General features: G+C 40.5%; 1 protein-coding gene across 4 annotated transcripts in view; it reads left to right on the top strand.

The window, feature by feature from the left end:
* LOC309608376 (IQ domain-containing protein F2-like) overlaps positions 1-20,746 on the top strand; it is a 119,637-nt gene that overhangs the window by 54,423 nt on the left and 44,468 nt on the right. For 3 of the 4 annotated variants that reach the window (XR_014232827.1, XM_082348256.1, XM_082348257.1), the window contains exon 2: positions 17,722-17,838. The gene's annotated coding sequence lies outside the window, so the exon portion shown is untranslated. Of the gene's footprint in view, positions 1-12,967; positions 13,006-17,721; positions 17,839-20,746 lie in introns of those variants that run through there. The other variant, XM_082348258.1, reaches the window with a different exon arrangement.

The following is a 20,746-nucleotide window of genomic DNA, read 5'->3' as shown; positions in this document are numbered from 1 at the left end:
AGAGCGGAAATAAATGAAATAGAAACAAAGAAAAGAATAGCAAAGATCAATAAAACTAAAAGCTGGTTCTTTGAGAAGATAAACAAAATTGATAAGCCATTAGCCAGACTCATCAAGAAAAAGAGGGAGAGGACTCAAATCAATAAAATCAGAAATGAAAAAGGAGAAGTTACAATAGACACCGCAGAAATACAAAGCATCCTAAGAGACTACTACAAGCAACTTTATGCCAATAAAATGGACAACCTGGAAGAAATGGACAAATTCGTAGAAAGGTATAACCTTCCAAGACTGAACCAGGAAGAAACAGAAAATATGAACAGACCAATCACAAGTAATGAAATTGAAACTGTGATTAAAAATCTTCCAACAAACAAAAGTCCAGGACCAGATGGCTTCACAGGTGAATTCTATCAAACATTTAGAGAAGAGCTAACACCTATCCTTCTCAAACTCTTCCAAAAAATTGCAGAGGAAGTAACACTCCCAAACTCATTCTATGAGGCCGCCATCACCCTGATCCCAAAACCAGACAAAGACACTACAAAAATAGAAAATTACAGACCAATATCACTGATGAATATAGATGCAAAAATCCTCAACAAAATACTAGCAAACAGAATCCAACAACACATTAAAAGGATCATACACCACGGTCAAGTGGGATTTATCCCAGGGATGCAAGGATTCTTCAATATATGCAAATCAATCAATGTGATACACCATATTAACAAATTGAAGAAGAAAAACCATATGATCATCTCAATAGATGCAGAAAAAGCTTTTGACAAAATTCAACACCCATTTATGATAAAAACTCTCCAGAAAGTGGGCATAGAGGGAACCTACCTCAACATAATAAAGGCCGTATATGACAAACCCACAGCAAACATCGTTCTCAATGGTGAAAAACTGAAAGCATTTCCTCTAAGATCAGGAACGAGACAAGGATGTCCACTCTCACCACTGTTATTCAACATAGTTCTGGAAGTCCTAGCCACGGCAATCAGAGAAGAAAAAGAAATAAAAGGAATCCAAATTGGAAAAGAAGAAGTAAAACTGTCAGTGTTTGCAGATGACATGATACTATACATAGAGAATCCTAAAACTGCCACCAGAAAACTGCTAGAGCTAATCAATGAATATGGTAAAGTTGCAGGATATAAAATTAATGCACAGAAATCTCTTGCATTCCTATACACTGATGATGAAAAATCTGAAAGAGAAATTATGGAAACACTCCCATTTACCATTGTAACAAAAAGAATAAAATACCTAGGAATAAACCTACCTAGGGAGACAAAAGACCTGTATGCAGAAAACTATAAGACACTGATGAAAGAAATTAAAGATGATACCAACAGATGGAGAGATATACCATGTTCTTGGATTGGAAGAATCAACATTGTGAAAATGACTATACTACCCAAAGCAATCTACAGATTCAATGCAATCCCTATCAAATTACCAATGGCATTTTTTACGGAACTAGAACAAATCATCTTAAAATTTGTATGGAGACACAAAAGACCCCGAATAGCCAAAGCAGGTTTGAGGGAAAAAAACGGAGCTGGAGGAATCAGACTCCCTGACTTCAGACTATACTACAAAGCTACAGTAATCAAGACAATATGGTACTGGCACAAAAACAGAAACATAGATCAATGGAACAAGATAGAAAGCCCAGAGATAAACCCACGCACCTATGGTCAACTAATCTATGACAAAGGAGGCAAAGATATACAATGGAGAAAAGACAGTCTCTTCAATAAGTGGTGCTGGGAAAACTGGACAGCTACACATAAAAGAATGAAATTAGAATACTCCCTAACACCATACACAAAAATAAACTCAAAATGGATTAGAGACCTAAATGTAAGACTGGACAGTATAAAACTCTTAGAGGAAAACATAGGAAGAACACTCTTTGACATAAATCACAGCAAGATCTTTTTTGACCCAGCTTCTAGAGAAGTGGAAATAAAACCAAAAATAAACAAATGGAACCTAATGAAACTTCAAAGCTTTTGCACAGCAAAGGAAACCATAAACAAGACAAAAAGACAACCCTCAGAATGGGAGAAAATATTTGCAAACGAATCAATGGACAAAGGATTAATCTCCAAAATATATAAACAGCTCATGCAGCTCAATATTAAAGAAACAAACACCCCAATCCAAAAATGGGCAGAAGACCTAAATAGACATTTCTCCAAAGAAGACGTACAGACAGCCACGAAGCACATGGAAAGATGCTCAACATCACTAATTATTAGAGAAATGCAAATCAAAACTACAATGAGGTATCACCTCACACCAGTTAGAATGGGCATCATCAGAAAATCTACAAACAACAAATGCTGGAGAGGGTGTGGAGAAAAGGGAACCCTCTTGCACTGTTGGTGGGAATGTAAATTGATACAGCCACTATGGAGAACAATATGGAGGTTCCTTAAAAAACTAAAAATAGAATTATCATATGACCCAGCAATCCCACTACTGGGCATATACCCAGAGAAAACCATAATTCAAAAAGACACATGCACCCCAATGTTCACTGCAGCACTGTTTACAATAGCCAGGTCACGGAAGCAACGTTAATGCCCATCGACAGACGAATGGATAAAGAAGATGTGGTACATATATACAATGGAATATTACTCAGCCATAAAAAGGAACGAAATTGAGTCATTTGTTGAGACGTGGATGGATCTAGAGACTGTCATACAGAGTGAAGTAAGTCAGAAAGAGAAAAACAAATATCGTATATTCATGCATATATGTGGAACCTAGAAAAATGGTACAGATGAGCCGGTTTGCAGGGCAGAAGTTGAGACAAAGATGTAGAGAACAGACATATGGACACCAAGGGAGGAAAACTGCAGTGGTGTGGGGATGGTTGTGTGCTGAATTGGGCGATTGGGATTGACATGTATACACTGATGTGTATAAAATTGATGACTAATAAGAACCTGCAGTATAAAAAAACAAAGAAACAAAACAACTAATACTAAACTTTCATTGGGTTATTTGTATGGAAATATGTTAATATAAATGTTTCAGACATTACATGAAATTTCTAAAAATCTTATATATTCTGGTATAATGTTATAAGTCATAATCCTAGTTATTACTTTAAAATGTATATCTCAGAAATAACTAATTTTCATGTCAACTGCATTATTATGAACTTTCATCAAATCTTTAACCGTGGTCATTTTTAAGTCTTTTGTCATTTACAGACAGTTCTGGGTGTACTCTGATGCTTTTGCGAATATATTCCTATAAAAGGGTTTCATCTTCAAGAAATTCATGGAAAAGACTCTGACAAGTACAGGTTTCTGGTAACTGACTGTACTGCTGGACTGAATGAATAAGCATTTTCAGAACTCTAATGAAAAACTGATGAACTCATAAAAGTGCTAACAAAAGATGAAGATAAAAAAAAATTAATTACATGGGACTGAGTGAACTGATGAGGATGAGTATAATTTTTGTGACTTTCTGTTTGAATTAAAAAAAAAATCCCACAAGGACTCAGAGGCAAAGAATATACAAATCAATTTTCACTGCAAAGTAAAGGAGCTGTTACAGTGGAGGATTACTGGACTGAATGTCAATATTATGACATAGTATGAGTGTGTTTCATGTTTGGTAATTGCAATCATTGTTGCTTTTGTTATGGTCATCCATGTACAATGCTTGGTGTCAGTCTATTTATCTCTTGTAAAAATAAAATACAGTGTGTGTGTGTGAAAAAAGGAAAAAGGTAGCGTGCGCTCACCCCTTCTTATCAGAACACTGGAATCACAACTAGCTGCTGAACAACCATAGACAAAAAAACACTGGTACCTACCAAAAAAAAATACGCCACATCCAAAGATAAAGGAGAAGCCACAATGAGACAGTAGGAGGGGCGCAATTGTGATAAAATCAAATCCCATGCCCGCTGGGTGGGCGACCCACAAACTGGAAAACAGTTATACCACAGAAGTTCTCCCACTGGAGTGAAGGTTCTGAGCCCCACATCAGGCTTCCTAGCCTGGAGGTCCAGTGATGGGAGAAGGAGTCCCCAGAGAATCTGGCTTTGAAGGCCAGTGAGATTTGATTGCAGAACTTCCATAGGACTGGGGAAAAGAGAAACTCTGCTCTTGGAGGGCACACACCAAGTCTTGTGCACACCAGGACCCAGGGGGAAAACCAGCGGTCCTACTAGAGACTGGGCCAGAACTACCTGCTAGTATTGGAGGGTCTCCTGCAGAGGTTTTGGGCGGCTGTGGCTCACTGTGAGGATAAAGACACTGGCAGCATCAGTTCTGGGAAATATTCATTGGGGTGAGCCCTCCTGGAGGCCGCCATTAGCCCCATTAGTCTAGGCTGTAGACTTCAGTGCTGGGTCACCTCAGGACAGACAACCAACAGGAAGGGAACACAGCCCCACCCATCAGCAGGCAAGTGGATTAAACTTTTACTGAGCACGGCCCTGCCCACCAGAGGGACAAGACCCAGCCCTACCCACCACCAGTCCGTCCCATCAGGAAGCTTGCACAAGCCTATTAGGTAACCTAATCCACCAGAGGGCAGACAGCAGAAGCAAGAAGAACTACAGTCCTACAGCCTGCGGAATGAAAAACACAATCACAGAAAGTTAGATGAAATGAAACGGGAGAGGATTATGTCCCAGATAAAGGAACAAGATAAAACCACAGGAAAACAACTAAATGAAGTGGAGATAGGCAACGTTCCGGAAAAAGAATTCCGAATAATGATAGTGAAGATGATCCAGATCTCAGAAAAAGAATGGAGGCAAGGATTGAGAAGATGCAAGAAATGTTTAACAAAGACCTAGAAGAACTAAAGAACAAACAAACAGAGATGAACAAGACAATAAATGAAATGAAAAATACACTAGAAGAAATCAATAGCAGAATAGCTGAGGCAGAAGAATGGATAAGTGACCTGGAAAACAGAATGGTGGAAATCACTGCCGCGGAACAGAATAAAGAAAAAAGAACGAAAAGAAATGAAGACAGTCAGAGACCTCTGGGACAACATTAAACACACCAACATTCGCATTATAGGGATCCCAAAAGGAGAAAAGAGAGAGAAAGGATCTGAGAAAATATTTGAAGAGATAATATCTGAAAACTTCCCTAACATGGGAAAGGACAGTCACCCAAGTCCAGGAAGCCCAGAGAGCCCCCGGCAGGATAAACCCAAGGAGGAACATGCCAAGACACATAGTAATCAAATTGACAAATATTAAAGACTAAAAAGATTTTTAAAGCAACTAGGGAAAAACGACAAATAACATACAAAGGAACTCCCATAAGGTTATCAGTTGATTTCTCAGCAGAAACTCTGCAGGCCAAAAAGGAGTGGCACGATATATTTAAAGTGATGAAAGGGAAGAACCTACAACCAAGAATACTGTACCCAGCAAGGCTCTCATTCAGATTTGATGGAGAAATCAAAAGCTTTACAGACAAGCAAAAGCTAAGAGAATTCAGCACCACCAAACCAGCTTTGCAACTAATGATAAAGGAGCTCCTCTAGGCGGGAAAGAGACCAGCAACTTAAAACAACCTTGTACATATATACACTGCTATATCAAAACCTCGTGGGAACAGCAAAGCCAAAAACTACAGTAGATAAACACATAAAAAAGAAAAAGCAACCCAAACACAACGCTAAAGATGGTCATCATGGATGATGGTGAGAGTTGCACAACAATGTGAATGTACTTAGTGCCACTGAACTGTACAGTTAAATATGGTTAAAATAGTATGTTTTATATTATGTGACTTTTACCACAATTGAAGAAAAAAAATTTTTTTAACTGGAACTTCCCTGGCAGTCCAGTGGTTAAGACTCTGCACTTCCATTGCAGGGGGCCTGGGTTCGATCCCTCGTCAGGGAATTAAGATCCCACATGCCCCATGGTGCAGCCAAAAAAAAAAAAAGGAAGAAGAAGAAGAAATCAACTACAAGAAAAAAACTGTAGAAAACACGAACAGGTGGAGGCTAAACAATATGCTACTAACAACCAATGGATTGCTGAAGAAATCAAAGAGGAAATAAAAAAATACCCATAGACAAATGAAAATGAAAGCACAACGATCCAAAACCTATGGGATGCAGCAAAAGCAGTTATCACAGGGAAGTTTATAGCAATACAAGCCTACCTCAAGAAACAAGAAAAATCTCAAATAAACAATCTAACCTTACACCTAAAGGAACTAGAGAAAGAAGAACAAACAAAACCTAAAGTTAGTAGAAGGAAAGAAATTATAAAGATCAAAGCAGAAATATGAAATAGAGACAAAGAAGACAATAAAAAAGATCAATGAAACTAAAAGCTGGTTCTTTGAAAAGATAAAGTTGATAAGCCTTTAGCCAGACTCATCAAGAAAAAAAGGGAGAGGACTCAAATCAATAAAATTAGAAATGATAAAGGAGAAGTTACACCTGACACCACAAAAATACAAAGGATCATAAGACTACTACAAGCAACTGTATGCCAATAAAATGGACAACCTGAAAGAAATGGACAAATTCTTAGAAAGGTACAATCTCCCAAGACTGAACCAGGAAGAAATAGAAAATATGAACAGACCAATCACAAGTGCTGAAATTGAAACTGTGATTTAAAAAGTCCCAACAAACAAAAGTCCAGGACCAGATGGCTTCACATGTGAATTCTATCAAACATTTAGAGAAGAATTAACACCTATCCCTCTGAAACTGTTCCCAAAAATTGCAGAGGAGGAAATCTCCAAAACTCATTCTATGAGGCCACCATCACCATGATACCAAAACCAGACAAAGATACCACACACACAAAAAAGAAAATTACAGGCCAATATCACTGACGCATATAGACGCAAAAATCCTCAACAAAATACTAGCAATCCGAATCCGACAATACATTAAAAGGATCATACACCATGATCAAGTAAGATTTATCCCAGCGATGCAAGAATTTTCCAGTATCTGCAAATCAATCAGTGTGATACACTACAACAACAAACTGAAGAATAAAAACCACATGATCATCTCAGTAGATGCAGAAAAAGCTTTCGACAAAACTCAGCACCCATTTATGATAAAAACACTCCAGAAATTGAGCATAGAGGGAACATATCTCAACATAATAAAGGTCATATGCAATAAACCTACAGCTAACATCGTACTTAATGGTGAAAAGCTGAAAGCATTTCCTCTGAGATCAGGAACAAGACAAGGATGTCCACTCTTTCCATCTTTATTCAACATAGTTTTGGAAGTCCTAGCTATGGCAATCAGAGAAGAAAAAGAAATAAAAAGAATCCAAATGGGAAAAGAAGAACTTAAACTGTAACTGTTTGCTGATGACATGATACTATACATAGAAAATCCTAAAAGATGCTACCAGAAAACTACTAGAGCTCATCAATGAATTTGGTAAAGTTGCATGTTACAAAATTAATACACAGAAATCTGTTGATTTCTATACACTAACAACGAAAGATCAGAAAGAGAAATTGAGGAAACAATCCCATTTACCATCACATCAAAAAGAATAAAATACCTAGTAATAAACCTACCTAAGGAGACAAAAGACCTGTACTCCGAAAACTATAAGATGCTGATGAAAGAAATCAAAGACGTCACAAACAGATGGAAAGATATACCATGTTCTTGGATTGGAAGAATCAATATTGCCAAAATAACTCTACTACCCAAGACAATCCACAGATTCAGTGCAATTCCTATCAAAGTACCAATGGCATTTTTCACAGAACTAGGACAAAAAATCTTAAAATTTCTATGAAGACACAAAGGACCCCGAATAGCTAAAGCAATCTTGAGAAAGAAAAACAGAGCTGGAGGAATCAGGCTCCCTGACTTCAGAGTATACTACAAAGCTATAGTCATCAAAACAGTATGGTACTGGCACAAAAATAGAAATATAGATAAATCAATGGAACAGGATAGAAAGCCCAGAAATAAACCCATGCACCTATGATCAATTAATCTATGACAAAGGAGGCAAGACTGTACAATGGTGGAAGACAGTGTCTTCAATGGTCCTGGGAAAACTGGACAGCCACATGTCAAAAAAATGAAATTAGATCATTCTTTAACACCATACACAAAAATAAGCTCAAAATGGATTAAAGACCTAAATGTGAGACTCAACACTGTAAAACTCTTAGAGGAAAACATAGGCAGAACACTCTCTGACATGAATTGCAGCAATATCTTTTTCAATCCATCTCCTAGAGTAATGGAAATAAAAACAAAAATAAACAAATGGGACCCAATTAAACTCAAAAGCTTTTGCATAGCAAAGGAAACTATAAATAAAACGAAAAGACAACCCACAGAGTGGGAGAAAATATTTGCAAATGATGTGACCGACAAGGGATTAGTCGCCAAAATTTGCAAACAGCTGATGCGGCTTAATATCATCAAAACAAACAACCCAATCAAAAAGTGGGCAGAAGACTTAAATAAAGATTTCTCCAAAGAAGACATACAGATGGCCAAGAGGCACATGAAAAGATGTTCAACATCGCTAATTATTACAGAAATGCAAGTCAAAACTACGAGATACCACCTCACACCAGTCAGAATGGCTATCATCAAAAAAATCCACAAACAGTAAATCCTGGAGAGGGTGTGGAGAGAAGAGAACCCTCCTACACTGTTGGTGGGAATGTAAATTGATGCAGCCACTGTGGAGAACAATATGGAGGTTCCTTAAAAAACTGGAAACAGAGCTACCATATGATCCTGCAATCTCACTTCTGGGCATATATCTGGAGAAAAACATGGTCCCAGTGGATACACGCACCCCAATATTCATTGTAGCACTGTTTTCAATAGCCAAGACATGGACACAACCTAAATGTCCATCGACAGAGGAATGGATAAAGAAGATGTGGTACATATATACAATGGAATATTATCCAGCCATTAAAAAGAATGAAATAGTGCCATTTGCAGCAACATGGATGGCTCTAGAGCAGTGGTCCCCAACCTTTGTGGCACCAGGGACCGGTTTCGTGGAAGACAATTTTTCCTCAGATCAGAGTGGGGGGGGGATGGTTTCTGGATGATTCCAGTGCATTACATTTATTGTGCACTTTATTTCTATTATTATTACATTGTAATATATAATGAAATAATTATACAACTCACCGTAATGCAGAATCAGTGGGAGCCCTGAGCTTCTTTTCACTTGCCACTCACTGATAGGGTTTTGATATGAGTCTGCTAGCAATCAATTTATTATGGTCTCTTTGCAGTCAAACCTCTCTGCTAATGATAGTCAGTATTTGCAGCTGCTCCCCAGCACTAGCATCCCTACCTCAGCTCCACATCAGATCATCAGGCATTAGATTCCCATAAGGAGCACGCAACCTAGATCCCTCACATGCACAGTTCTCAGTAGGGTTCACGCTCCTGTGAGAATCTAATGCCGCAGCTGATCTCACAGGAGGCAGAGTTCAGGTGGTAATGCAAGAGATGGGGAGCAGCTGTAAATACAGATGAAGCTTCACTCGCTTGCCCACCACTCACCTCCTGCTGTGTGGCCCAGTTCCTAACATGCCACAGACAGGTACCAGTCCATGGCCTGGGGGTTGGGGACCCCTGATCTAGAGACTGTCATACTGAGTGAAGTAAGTCAGACAGAGAAAGAAAGTATCATTTTATGCAGAATCTAAAAAGAAATGATAAAAATGAACTTATTTACAAAACAGAAACTCACAGACTTAGAGAAGAAACATGGTTACCAGGGGGAAAGGGTGGGGGGAAAGGATAGTTAAGGAGTTTGGGATTGACATGTACACACTGCTAGATTTAAAATGGATAACCAAAGAGGACCTACTGTATAACACAGGGAACTCTGCTCAATATTATGTAACAACCTAAATGGGAAAATGTATAACTGAATCACTTTGCTGTACACCTGAAACTATCACAGCATTGTTAATCAATATGAAATAAAAAGTTTTTTAAAAATAAGAGGTTTTGAAAAAGAAAAAAAAAAAAATAAGAGGTTTTTTTTTTACATTCCCTTTCTGATGTTTCAGTGTTAGTGTAAAGAAATACAACAGATTTTTTTTTTTAATTTATTTATGGCTGTGTTGGGTCTTCGCTTCCGCGCGAGGGCCTTCTCCAGTTGTGGCAAGCGGAGGCCACCCTTCATCGCGGTGCGTGGGCGTCTCACCATCGCGGCCTCTCTTGCTGCGGAGCACAGGCTCTAGACGCGCAGGCCCAGCAATTGGGACTCACAGGCCCAGCCGCTCCGTGGCACGTGGGATCCTCCCAGACCAGGGCTCGAACCCATGTCCCCTGCACTAGCAGGCAGATTCTCAACCACTGCGCCACCAGGGAAGCCCCTGCAACAGATTTTTGAATGTTAATCTTATATCCTGCTAGTTTGCTGAATTCATTCATTAGAACTAGTATTTTTTGTGTTGAGTCCTCAGGGTTTTCTATATAAAGTATCATGTCATCCTCATGTAGTGACAATTATACCTTTTCCTTTCCAATTTGGATACCTTTTATTTCTTTTTCTTGTCTGATTTCTCTGGCTAGGACTTCCAATACTATGTTGAATAGAAGTGGTGAGAGTGGGCATCCTTGTCTTGCTCCAGATATTAGTGGGAAGGCTAAAGCTGTTCACCACTGAGTATTATATTGGCTGTGGGTTTGTCAGAAATGGCTTTTGTTATGCTGAGATATGTTCCCTCTATTCCCACTTTGGTAAGAGTTTTTTATCATGAATTGATGTTGAATTTTGTCAAATGCTTTTTCTGCATCTATTGAGATGATCATGTGATTTTTTAACTTTTCTTTTGTTAATGTGGTGTATTACATTGATTGATTTGCAAATGTTGAACCATCCTTGTGAACTTGAGATGAATCCCACTTGGTCGTGGTGTATGATCTTTTTTGTGTGTTGTTGGATTTGGTTTGCTAATATTTTGTTGAGAATTTTTGAATCTATATTCATCAAAGATACTGGCCTGTAATTTTCTTTTTTGGTGGTATCTGTCTGGTTTTGGTATCAAGGGGATGTTGGCTTCATAGAATGTCTTTGGGAGTGTTTCCTCCTCTTCAGTCTTTTGGAATAGTTTGAGAAGAATCGGTGTAAATTCTTCTTTGTATGTTTGGTAGAATTTGCCTGTGAAGCCACCTGGTCCTGGACTTTTGTTTGTAGGGAGTTTTTTAAATTACAGATTCTACTTCTAGTGATCAGTCTGTTCAAATCATCTGTTTCTTCTTGATTCAATTTTGGTGGGCTGTATGTTTCTAGAAATTTGTCCATTTCTTCTACGTTATCAAATTTGTTGGCATATAATTGTTTATAGTATTCTCTTATGGTTTTTTGTATTTCTGCAGTATCAGTTGAGATTTCTCCTTTTTCATTTCTTATTTTGTTTATTTGGGGTTCTCTCTTTTCTTCTTGGTTGAGCTTGGCCAGAGGTTTGTCAATTTTGTTTACCCTTTCAAAGAACCAGCTCTTGGTTTTATTGATCTTTTCTATTTTTTAAAAATCTCTATTTTATTGATTTCCTCCCTGATCTTTATTATTTCCTTCCTTCTGCTGACTTTAGGTTTTCTTTGTTCTTTTACTAACTCTTTTAGATGGTAAGTTAGGTTGTTGACTTGAGATTTTTCTTGTTTTTTTGATGAAGGCCTGTATCACTATGAACTTCCTTCTAAGAACTGCTTTTGCTGCATCGCATAGATTTTGTATGGTTATGTTTTCGTTGTTGTTTGTCTCAAGGTATTTTTAAATTATTTTTTTACTTCCTCATTGACCCATTGGTTTTTTAGTAGCATGTCTATTCTCCATGGAGTCCTTTTTTTGTCTGGTCTCCATGTAGTCGTTTTTTTCTCATTTCTTTTCCTGTGGTGGATTTCTGGTTTCATGCCATTGTGGTCAGAGAAGATGCTTGAAATAACTTCAGTACTCTTAAATTTGTTGAGGTTAGTTTTGTGCCCAAGTATGTGCTCAATCCTAGAGAATGTTCCATGTGTCCTTGAAAAGAACGTATATCCTTGTTTTTTTTCTTGGATATAATGTCCTGAAAATATCAATTAAATCTAACTGTTCTGTTGTATCATTTAGGATCTCTTTTGCCTTATTGATTCTCTCTCTGGAAGATCTATCCATTGATGTGAGTGGGGTGTTAAAGTCTCCTACTATTATTGTATTCCCATCAATTTCTCCCTTTATGTCTGTTAGTATTTGTTTTATGTATTTGGGTCCTCCTATATTAGGTGCATATAAGTTGATGAGTGTAATATCCTTTTCTTGTATTGATCCTTTTATCATTATATAGTGTCCTTCTTTATCTTTCTTTATAGTCTTTACCTTAAAGTCTCTTTTGTCTAGTATGAGTATTGCAACTCCCGCTTTCTTGTCATTTCCGTTTGCCTGAAATATCTTTTTCCATCCCCTCACTTTCAGTCTATGTGTGTCCTTTGCCCTAAGGTGGTCTATTGTAGGCAGCATATTGTAGGCTCGTGTTTTTTAATCCAGTCTGCCATGCTGTGTCTTATTTATTTATTTATTTATTTATTTATTTATTTATTTGGCTGTGTTGGGTCTTCGTTGCTGCATGCGGGCTTTCTCCAGTTACGGCAAGCAGGGGCGACTTCTCATTGCGGTGGCTTCTCTTGTTGTGGAGCATAGGCCCTAGGCATGTGGGCTTCAATAGGTGCAGCACGCGGGCTCAGTAGTTGCAGCATGTGGACCCTAGAGCACATGGACTTCAGTAGTTGTGGCACGTGGGCTCAGTAGTTGTGGTTCGTGGGCTCTAGAGCACAGGCTCAGTAGTTGTGGCACACAGGCTTAGTTGCTCCATGGCATGTGGGATCTTCCCAGACCAGGGATCAAACCCGTGTCCCCTGCATTAGCAGGCGGATTCTTAACCACTGCACCACCAGAGAAGTCCCACGCTGTGTCTTTTGATTGGAGCATTCCGTCCATTGACATTTAAGGTAATTATGATACATATGTATTTATTGCCATTTCAAACCTTATTTTCCAGTTGGTTCTTTGTTTCTCGGTTGTTCCTTTCTTTTCCTTTTTGTTTTTCTTTTTGTGGTTTGATGATTTCCTTTTTTATGCTTGTGTTCTCTTTTTAGTTTTTGTGAATCTATTGTATGTTTTTGATTTGTGGTTGCCCTGGTTTTCCAAGTATGTTAACCCCTTCCTATATCTGCTTGCTTTAGACTGATAGTCTTATACGCTCACATTTTAGAAAAAAAAAAAAGAAAAAAAATCTGCATTTTCTTACTCTCCTTCCCCACATTTTATGATTTTGATGTCCCTTTTTATATCTTCTTGTTTATCCTTTTGCTGTTCCTTGTGTTTATCATTGCTTTCACAAGTAGGTTTTTCTTTTTTTCTTTTTGATCTGTATACTAAGTGATTTACTTTCCAATTTTTATTTCCTTCTTCCTATATCTTCTTGCTTCTTTTTTATTTAGAGAATACCTGTCAATATTTCTTTTAGGGTAGGTTTAGTATTGCTGTATTCTTTTGGTTTTGGCTTGTCTGAGAAATTCTTTATTTCTCCTCCTATTCTAAATGATAATCTTGCCTGGTAGAGTATTCTAGGTTGCAGATTTTTCTCTTTCAAGACTTTGAATATATTTTGCCACTCCCTTCTGTCCTGCAGTGTTTCTGTAGAGAAATCAGCTGATAGCCTTATGGGGGTTTCCTTGTAATTAACTCTTTGTTTTTCTCTTGTGGCCTTTAGAATCCATTTTTAACTTTTGCCATTTTTATTATAATATGTCTGTTGTAGGTCTGTTGGTGTAGGTCTGTTTGGGTTTATCATGTTTGGGACCCTCTGTGCCTCCTGTATCTGGATATCTGTTTCCTTCTTTAGGTTTGGGAAGTTTTCAGCCGTAATTTCTTCAAATACATTTTCAATCCCCTTTTCTCTTTCTTCTCCTCCTGAAATCCCTATTATGCGTAGATTGGCCCGCTTTACATTATCCCATATGTCTCTTATATTGCTTTCATTTTTTTTCATTTGGCTTTCTGTCTGCTCTTTTTTTAAACTAATTTTTTTTTCTTTTAATGTGGACCATTTTTAAAGTCTATATTGAATTTGTTACAGTATTGCTTCTGTTTTATGTTTTTTTGGCCACAAGGCATTTGGGATCTTAGCTCCCCGACCAGGGATTGAATACACACCCCCTGCATTGGAAGATGAAGTCTTAACCACTGGACCACCAGGGAAGTCCCCTGTCTGCTCTTTTGATTGGGTAATTTCCATTCTAGTTTCCAGTTCACTTCTTCTTTCTTCTGCATTATGCATTCTGCTATTCTTTGCTTTGAGCTCAGCTTTCATCTCAACAAATGAATTTTCTAATTTTTCCTGGCTCCTCCTTATAGTTTCTAGTTCCTTTTTACAGTAATCTGCATTTCTGTTGATAGCTTTTCTTAATTCCTTCAGTATTTTCATTACCTCCTTTTTAAAAAAAATTATTTGTTTATTTATTATTATGAAAAATTATTTTATTCATTTATTTTATGGGCTGTGTCGGGTCTTAGTTGTGGCACGCAGGGCCTTTGTTGCCACTTTTGGGATCTTTAGTTGTGGCCTGTGGGATCTTTGCTGAGGCATGTGGGATCTTTCGTTGCGGTGCGCAGGTTCTTTGTTGTGTCATGCAGTCTTCTCTAGTTGCAGTGCGCGGGCTTCTTTCTAGCTGTGATATGTGAGCTCCAGAGCGCGCAGGCTCAGTAGTTGTGGTGCGCAGGCTCCAGAGTACGCCGGGTCAGTAGTTGTGGCATGCGGGCTCTCTAGTTGTGGCACACGGGCTCAGTAGTTGCAGTGCGTGGGCTTAGTTGCCCTGCAGCATTTAGGGTCTTAGTTCCCCAACCAGGGATCAAACCCATGTCCCCTGCATTGGAAGGCCGATTCTTAACCACTGGACCACCAGGGAAATCCCTCATTACGTTCTTTTTGAACTTGGTGTCTATTAGACTAAAGAGGTCTGTTTCATTGTTTGTTCCTTCAGGGGAATTCTCTTGGTCTCTTAACTCAGAGTGGTTCCTCTCCTTCTTCATTTTGCTTATATTTCTCTTACTCTGTGAGTTTAGGAGAAACAAATACCTACTGTCATCTTGTAGGGCTATTTATATGTGGGAGTGTCCCTGCATAGCTTGTGTGGGTTTAATATTTTTTTGGTGTGAGGGCTGTTTTTGGTTTGGATGCTTCCTGTCTCCTCAGTATGTGCTGCCCGGTATCCCCTTGATAGGGGGTGTGCAGGTGCACAGCCCATGCACACGCTTCTAGGAAGTCAGGGGCAGCGGTTGGCTCCTGGTCACAGATCCCCTGTCGGAGGGAGCTGACTGCATATCCTCCAGGGGAGGCGGGGACAGCGGTTGGCGCCTGTTAGTGGGACCCTTGGCACTGGCGGGCTGTGCACACTCCTGGGAAGTTAGGGACAGTGACCTACATCCACTCACAGAACCCTCAGCAGGGTAATGGTCAGCGCCTGACTCTGGAGTCCAAGATGGCAGCGGTGGCTTGCACCCCACCCCTCGCCCCCACCCCCGTAGCTTGTGTAGGCGGTGTCCTGCCCCCTGAGAGCGAGCGAGACAGAAGCTCCTATGGTGTGCCCACCCCTCTCCTCACTCGCCCCTCAACAATGGCGCCTTGCCTCTCTGGCGGTCCCAGGCTTCTTCCCGGACTCCTTCCATTGTGGCGCACCACACCCTAGCCCCCTCAGGCTGCCTTCGAGCAGCCAACCCCAGTCCTCTCCCCAGGGTCTGACCTCCAAAGCCCGAGCCTCAGCACCCAGCCCCCACCAGCCCCAATGGCCAAGCGTCTCAGGCTAGGGAGTGCCGGTCGGCACCGAATGTCTGTACAGGTCTCTCTCTACTTTGCCCTCTGCAGACCTGTTGCCATGCTCTCTTGCTGTCCTCTGAGGCTCTGAAGCTCCCCCTCTGTCCTGTCTGATCTCCCCTCCAGTGAGAGGACTTCCGCATATGTGGAAACCTTTCCTCTTTCACAGCTCCCTCCCAGGGGTGCAGGTCCCGTCCCAATTCCTTTCTCTCTTTTTTTTTTCTTTTTTCTTTTGTCCTACCCAGTTGGGTGGAGATTGTCTTGCCCTTTGGGAGGTCTGAGGTCTTCTGCCAGTGTTCAGTAGATGTTCTATGAGAGTCGTTCCACATGTAGATGTATTTTTGATGCATCTGTGGGGAAAAGGTGAGCTCCACGTCCTACTCCTCTGCCATTTTGATCCTTTCCCTTTAAGCACTTCTTAATAGATCATTTAGGTGAATTTTCACAATTCAATATTCCACAGTAAGCACCACCCAAAACAAGATACAGCACATTTCTCTTTGTTTCTGTGTTGTTTGCAAGCAGTACATCTTATACCTCTACTCTAGGTGTAATCTCTGTTCTGAATCATTTCACCTATATTTTAATTTTGCTTGTTTTAAAATTTTGTATAAATGAATCATCCTGTAAATACTCTTTTATGTCTGGCTTCTTTCGTTTAGCATAATGGCTTTGAGATTCACCTGTGTTATTGTGTGTTTCAGTAGTTTGTTCATTTTTATTACTGTATATTATTTCATTATATAAACAGAGTACAGTTGCTTTCTCTAGTCACCTTTGGTGAACATTTCAGTTATTTCCAGTTTTGACCTATCTGAATAAATTTGCTATGAACATTTTTGCACAAATCTTTTGTAGACACATGTTTTCATTTTTCTGTGTAAATACCTAGGAGTAGAATTGCTGAGTTATAGGGTGGAAATATCCTTAACTTTATTAGAAACTGCCAAACCATTTTCCGGAGTATTTCTTCTGTTTTATATGTTACCACCAGCGGTGTATAAGAGATTCAGCTGTTGTACATCCTTGTCAATATTTAATGTTGTCAGTATTTTTTATTTTAGCCATTCTCTAGGGTGTCTAGAAAATATCTCATTGTGGTTCTAATTTTATTTCCATCATGAATAATGATGTTGGGCATCATTTCATGTGCTTCTTAGCCATCATAAATCTTTTGTAAAGAACCTGTTTAAGATTTTGCTCCAAACTCATTCTTTCTGTATATTACTTGGTTCCATTGTTTGACTGAACTAAAGTCGATGAAATTGAATTCCCTATTGACGAATATTTAAATCGTCTCAAATTTATGTTTTTATCAACCAGCCTGATATGACCAACTTCATACAATTCTGTGCCAATGGGCCAGTATTTTCAGTGTCCTGCCATTTTAGCCAAATTTTGGTCATTTATGGCAGGAAGAAGGGACAGGATTTCCAAATTCTCACAAAAAGGGCTCAATGGTGGGGAACCATTCTGATGCCTGAGTCATAGGTGCCCTTATGACATCATTTCTGTCTTCCCTTCCCTCTTCCTGCCAGAGCTGTGGCTGGAAGAGTACAGACCTGAGAGCAATGGAACCATCTACCTCCTAACTATGGGAAATTTAAGGAATCACAGACCTGAGGGATTTGAACCATCTATTTCCAAGTCATGGGCATTCAATGTTGTGTAAGAGAGAGCCAGTCTACCCAAAGTTACAGCAGGGGAAGGTGGATTTCCACAGTTGTTAAGGATATAAGTCCTATATCTGTGGTCTCTGGGCAAGGCAGGAGGTTGAGCATGTGGTGGACTCGGCACACAATTTACAGAGAACAACCTACCTATATCTTTCCCCTTTGAACTCTGATTATAGAAAGATGGCCACGTTTGTCAAATCGTGATAGAAGACCTTGATGAAACCACCTTAGTAGAAGAGAGAGAGAAGAAAAAAGAGCGTCCACCTTCACCCTCTCCGTCCCCTGCACCAAAGGTAGGCCAATAGAAAGCCTCAAAGTTCAGGGGCACCCCAACCTGCAACATGTCTAAACAAAGTCAGCCAGGAGTCACGGTTGTCTTCGCTATGGCCCATAGCATGGGATGATCAGGGAATTTGTCATCCAAAGCAGGATACATTTGTGAGTGAAAGATAGTGCTATGAATTATTGCTCAGGAGCAACAGTCATGAACTGATAGTGTGTCCCAGGCCAACCAGGGTGAGTGGTTGTCCTATCCAGAACTGGAATGAACAGGAATTGACTCATCCTTGTTGTCCTTTTGTCCTAGTTCCTTCTCGGCCTGAGAAAGGTGGGTGTGACTGAGATATGGAGATTTGGTTGTAGGGAAAAGAAACCCTGACAAGTGGGAACCAGACTATGCCAAAGTTGGGGAGCGGGGTGGGAGGGCTGTGTTTGGGGGATGCAGAGTCAACTACAGGGAAACCCAAGTCTAGAACTGTGTGGGAGCGTGTGTGTGTTTACATGAGTACATGTATGTGTGTTAACTGAAGTTCAAGATGTGAGAACCAAAAGAAGTGAAAGTGAGGAATAAATGAGAAAGGTTCCAAACTGTGTGGGGCAGACAAACTTCTTTATTTTTATATGTATATATATATATACATATAAAAATTTATTTATTTATTTTTGACTGCATTGGGTCTCTGTTGCTGCGCCCGGGCTTTCTCTAGTTGCGGCAAGCGGGGGCTACTCTTCGTTGCGGTGCGCAGGCTTCTCATTGTGGTGGCTTCTCTTGTTGCGGAGCATAGGCTCTAGAGCGCAGGCTCAGTAGTTGTGGCTCACGGGCTCTAGAGCGCAGGCTCAGTAGTTGTGGCACACAGGCTTAGTTGCTCCATGGCATGTTGGATCTTCCCGGACCAGGGCTCGAACCCGTGTCCCCTGCATTGGCAGGTGGATTCTTAACCACTGTGCCACCAAGGAAGTCACAAACTTCTAATCCTGTGAGTTGACAGAGGGAGACAGCAGGTTGTGCATTGGAGCTGGAGTCAGGCATGAAAGGAGAGCAAAGGATGCCCTTTCTCCAGCCTGTGGGTGAGGTCTGAAGGGAAGTGATATGCTTCCCAGGTAGGTGGTCAGGCCCAGGCACAACAGAATAACCCTTTGACCCATAGATCGTGGTGTTCTTGTTCTAGACTGGCCAACCAGGTCCAAGGAACCAGGTGACAGCTAGGGCAGTTGTGCCCCATGTTACAGTTGAGGACCCTGAGACTCAGAGTTCAACTGTGATGTGTCTGTTAAACAAGAGTGGTAGAGACGGGAAACCTGTCTGGTCTCTGACTCCAGCCAATGGTCTGCCCAGTGCTCACAAACTTCTGAGGAAGGTGCCATTGTTGATAAAGGATCAGGACCCCTTCTTGGCTCACACCAGGGCTCAGGTGGGTCGGGAATGTTTCCTAAATGTCCCTTCTTTTTCCTTGCAGCCCCACCCCCCAGTGGAAGCGCCCCCCTCTGACAAAGAGTTGCAAGCAATAAAGATCCAGGCCTGGTGGCGGGGCACCCTGGTGCGCCGGACGCTGCTGCACGCAGCCCTCAGAGCATGTATTATTCAGTACTGGTGGAAACAGAAGCTGGCAGAGCTGCTGGAGAAGAAGCGGCGGGCTGTGCTGGATCATTATGCTCAGCAAAAATGGGCAGTGGTCAGGCTACAGTCTTGGGTCCGCATGTGGCGCGTCCGCCTTCGTTATTGCCGTTTGCTCCATGCTGCCCGCATTATCCAGGTCTATTGGCGCTGGCATAATTGCCATACCCGTGGCTTTTTCAGGGGCAGCTATGAACTCACAGCAAGCCAACTAGGACTTGAGCTTGAGATCTTTCTGGGGTCACAGGTCTGTCGGATTACAGACTGCATCCCCTTCCCAATAAAGAATTGATTGGGTCTGCTCCAACACTGTGTCACAAGATCTCAGACAATCTTCAGGAGGTCAGTGTCTCAGTGAAGGGTCACGGTAAATGATGGCAGATATTGGGCATCTCACAGATCAGCTCTGAGGTTGTCTGGGGTCGCATATAAAGGAGGATTCTAAGAGCCAGGTGCTGGATGACTGGGGTCTGTGGTTGATTAGTAATGTCTGCCATGGGTAGGAGACATGAAGTTGCAGAGCTGCCAAGTCAGCCAGCTCCAGGGAAACTCCTTCATAGTGTGGTGTATGGTTGTGTTTTCATTTTGCTCACGGTTTCCTTTGCTGTGCAAAAGCTTGTAAGTTTGATTAGGTCCCATTTGTTTATTTTTGCTTTTATTTCTATTGCCTGGGGAGACTGACTTAAGAAAACAGTGGTACAGAGAATGTTTTACCTATGTTCCATTCTAGGAGTTTTATGGTGTCGTGTCTTATATTTAAGACTTTAAGCCATTTGGAGTTCATTTTTGTGTATGGTGTGAGGGTGTGTTCTAACTTCATTGATTTACATGGGGCTGCCCAACTTTTCCAGCACCACTTGCTGAAGAGACTGTCTTTTCCCCCTTATATATTCTTGCCTCCTTTGTCGAAATTTAATTGACTGTAGGTGTATAGGTTTCTTTCTAGGCTCTCTATTATGTTCCTATGATCCATATGTCTGTTTTTGTTCCTATACCATTGGTTTTTTGGGGGTTTTTTTAAGATTTTTTTTTCCATATGTGAACCATTTTTAAAGTCTTTATTGAATTTGTTACGGTATTGCTTCTGTTTTATATTTTGGTTTTTTGGCTGCGAGGCATGTGGGATATTTGCTCCCCGACCAGGGATCAAACCCACACTCTCTGCATTGGAAGCCAAGTCTTAACCACTGGACTGCAAAGGAAGTCCCCATGTTGTTTTTTTTTTAAATAGTAATCTTTTATTTATTTATTTATTTTTATTTTTATTTTTGGCTGTGTTGGGTCTTCGTTTCTGTGCGAGGGCTTTC

This window comes from Balaenoptera borealis (assembly GCF_965194805.1).
Source record: "Balaenoptera borealis genome assembly, chromosome: 12".
In the NCBI taxonomy this organism is placed as follows: domain Eukaryota; kingdom Metazoa; phylum Chordata; class Mammalia; order Artiodactyla; family Balaenopteridae; genus Balaenoptera; species Balaenoptera borealis.
Note: the sequence above shows the minus strand (reverse complement) of the source record. Positions and strands in the feature narration are given on the sequence as shown.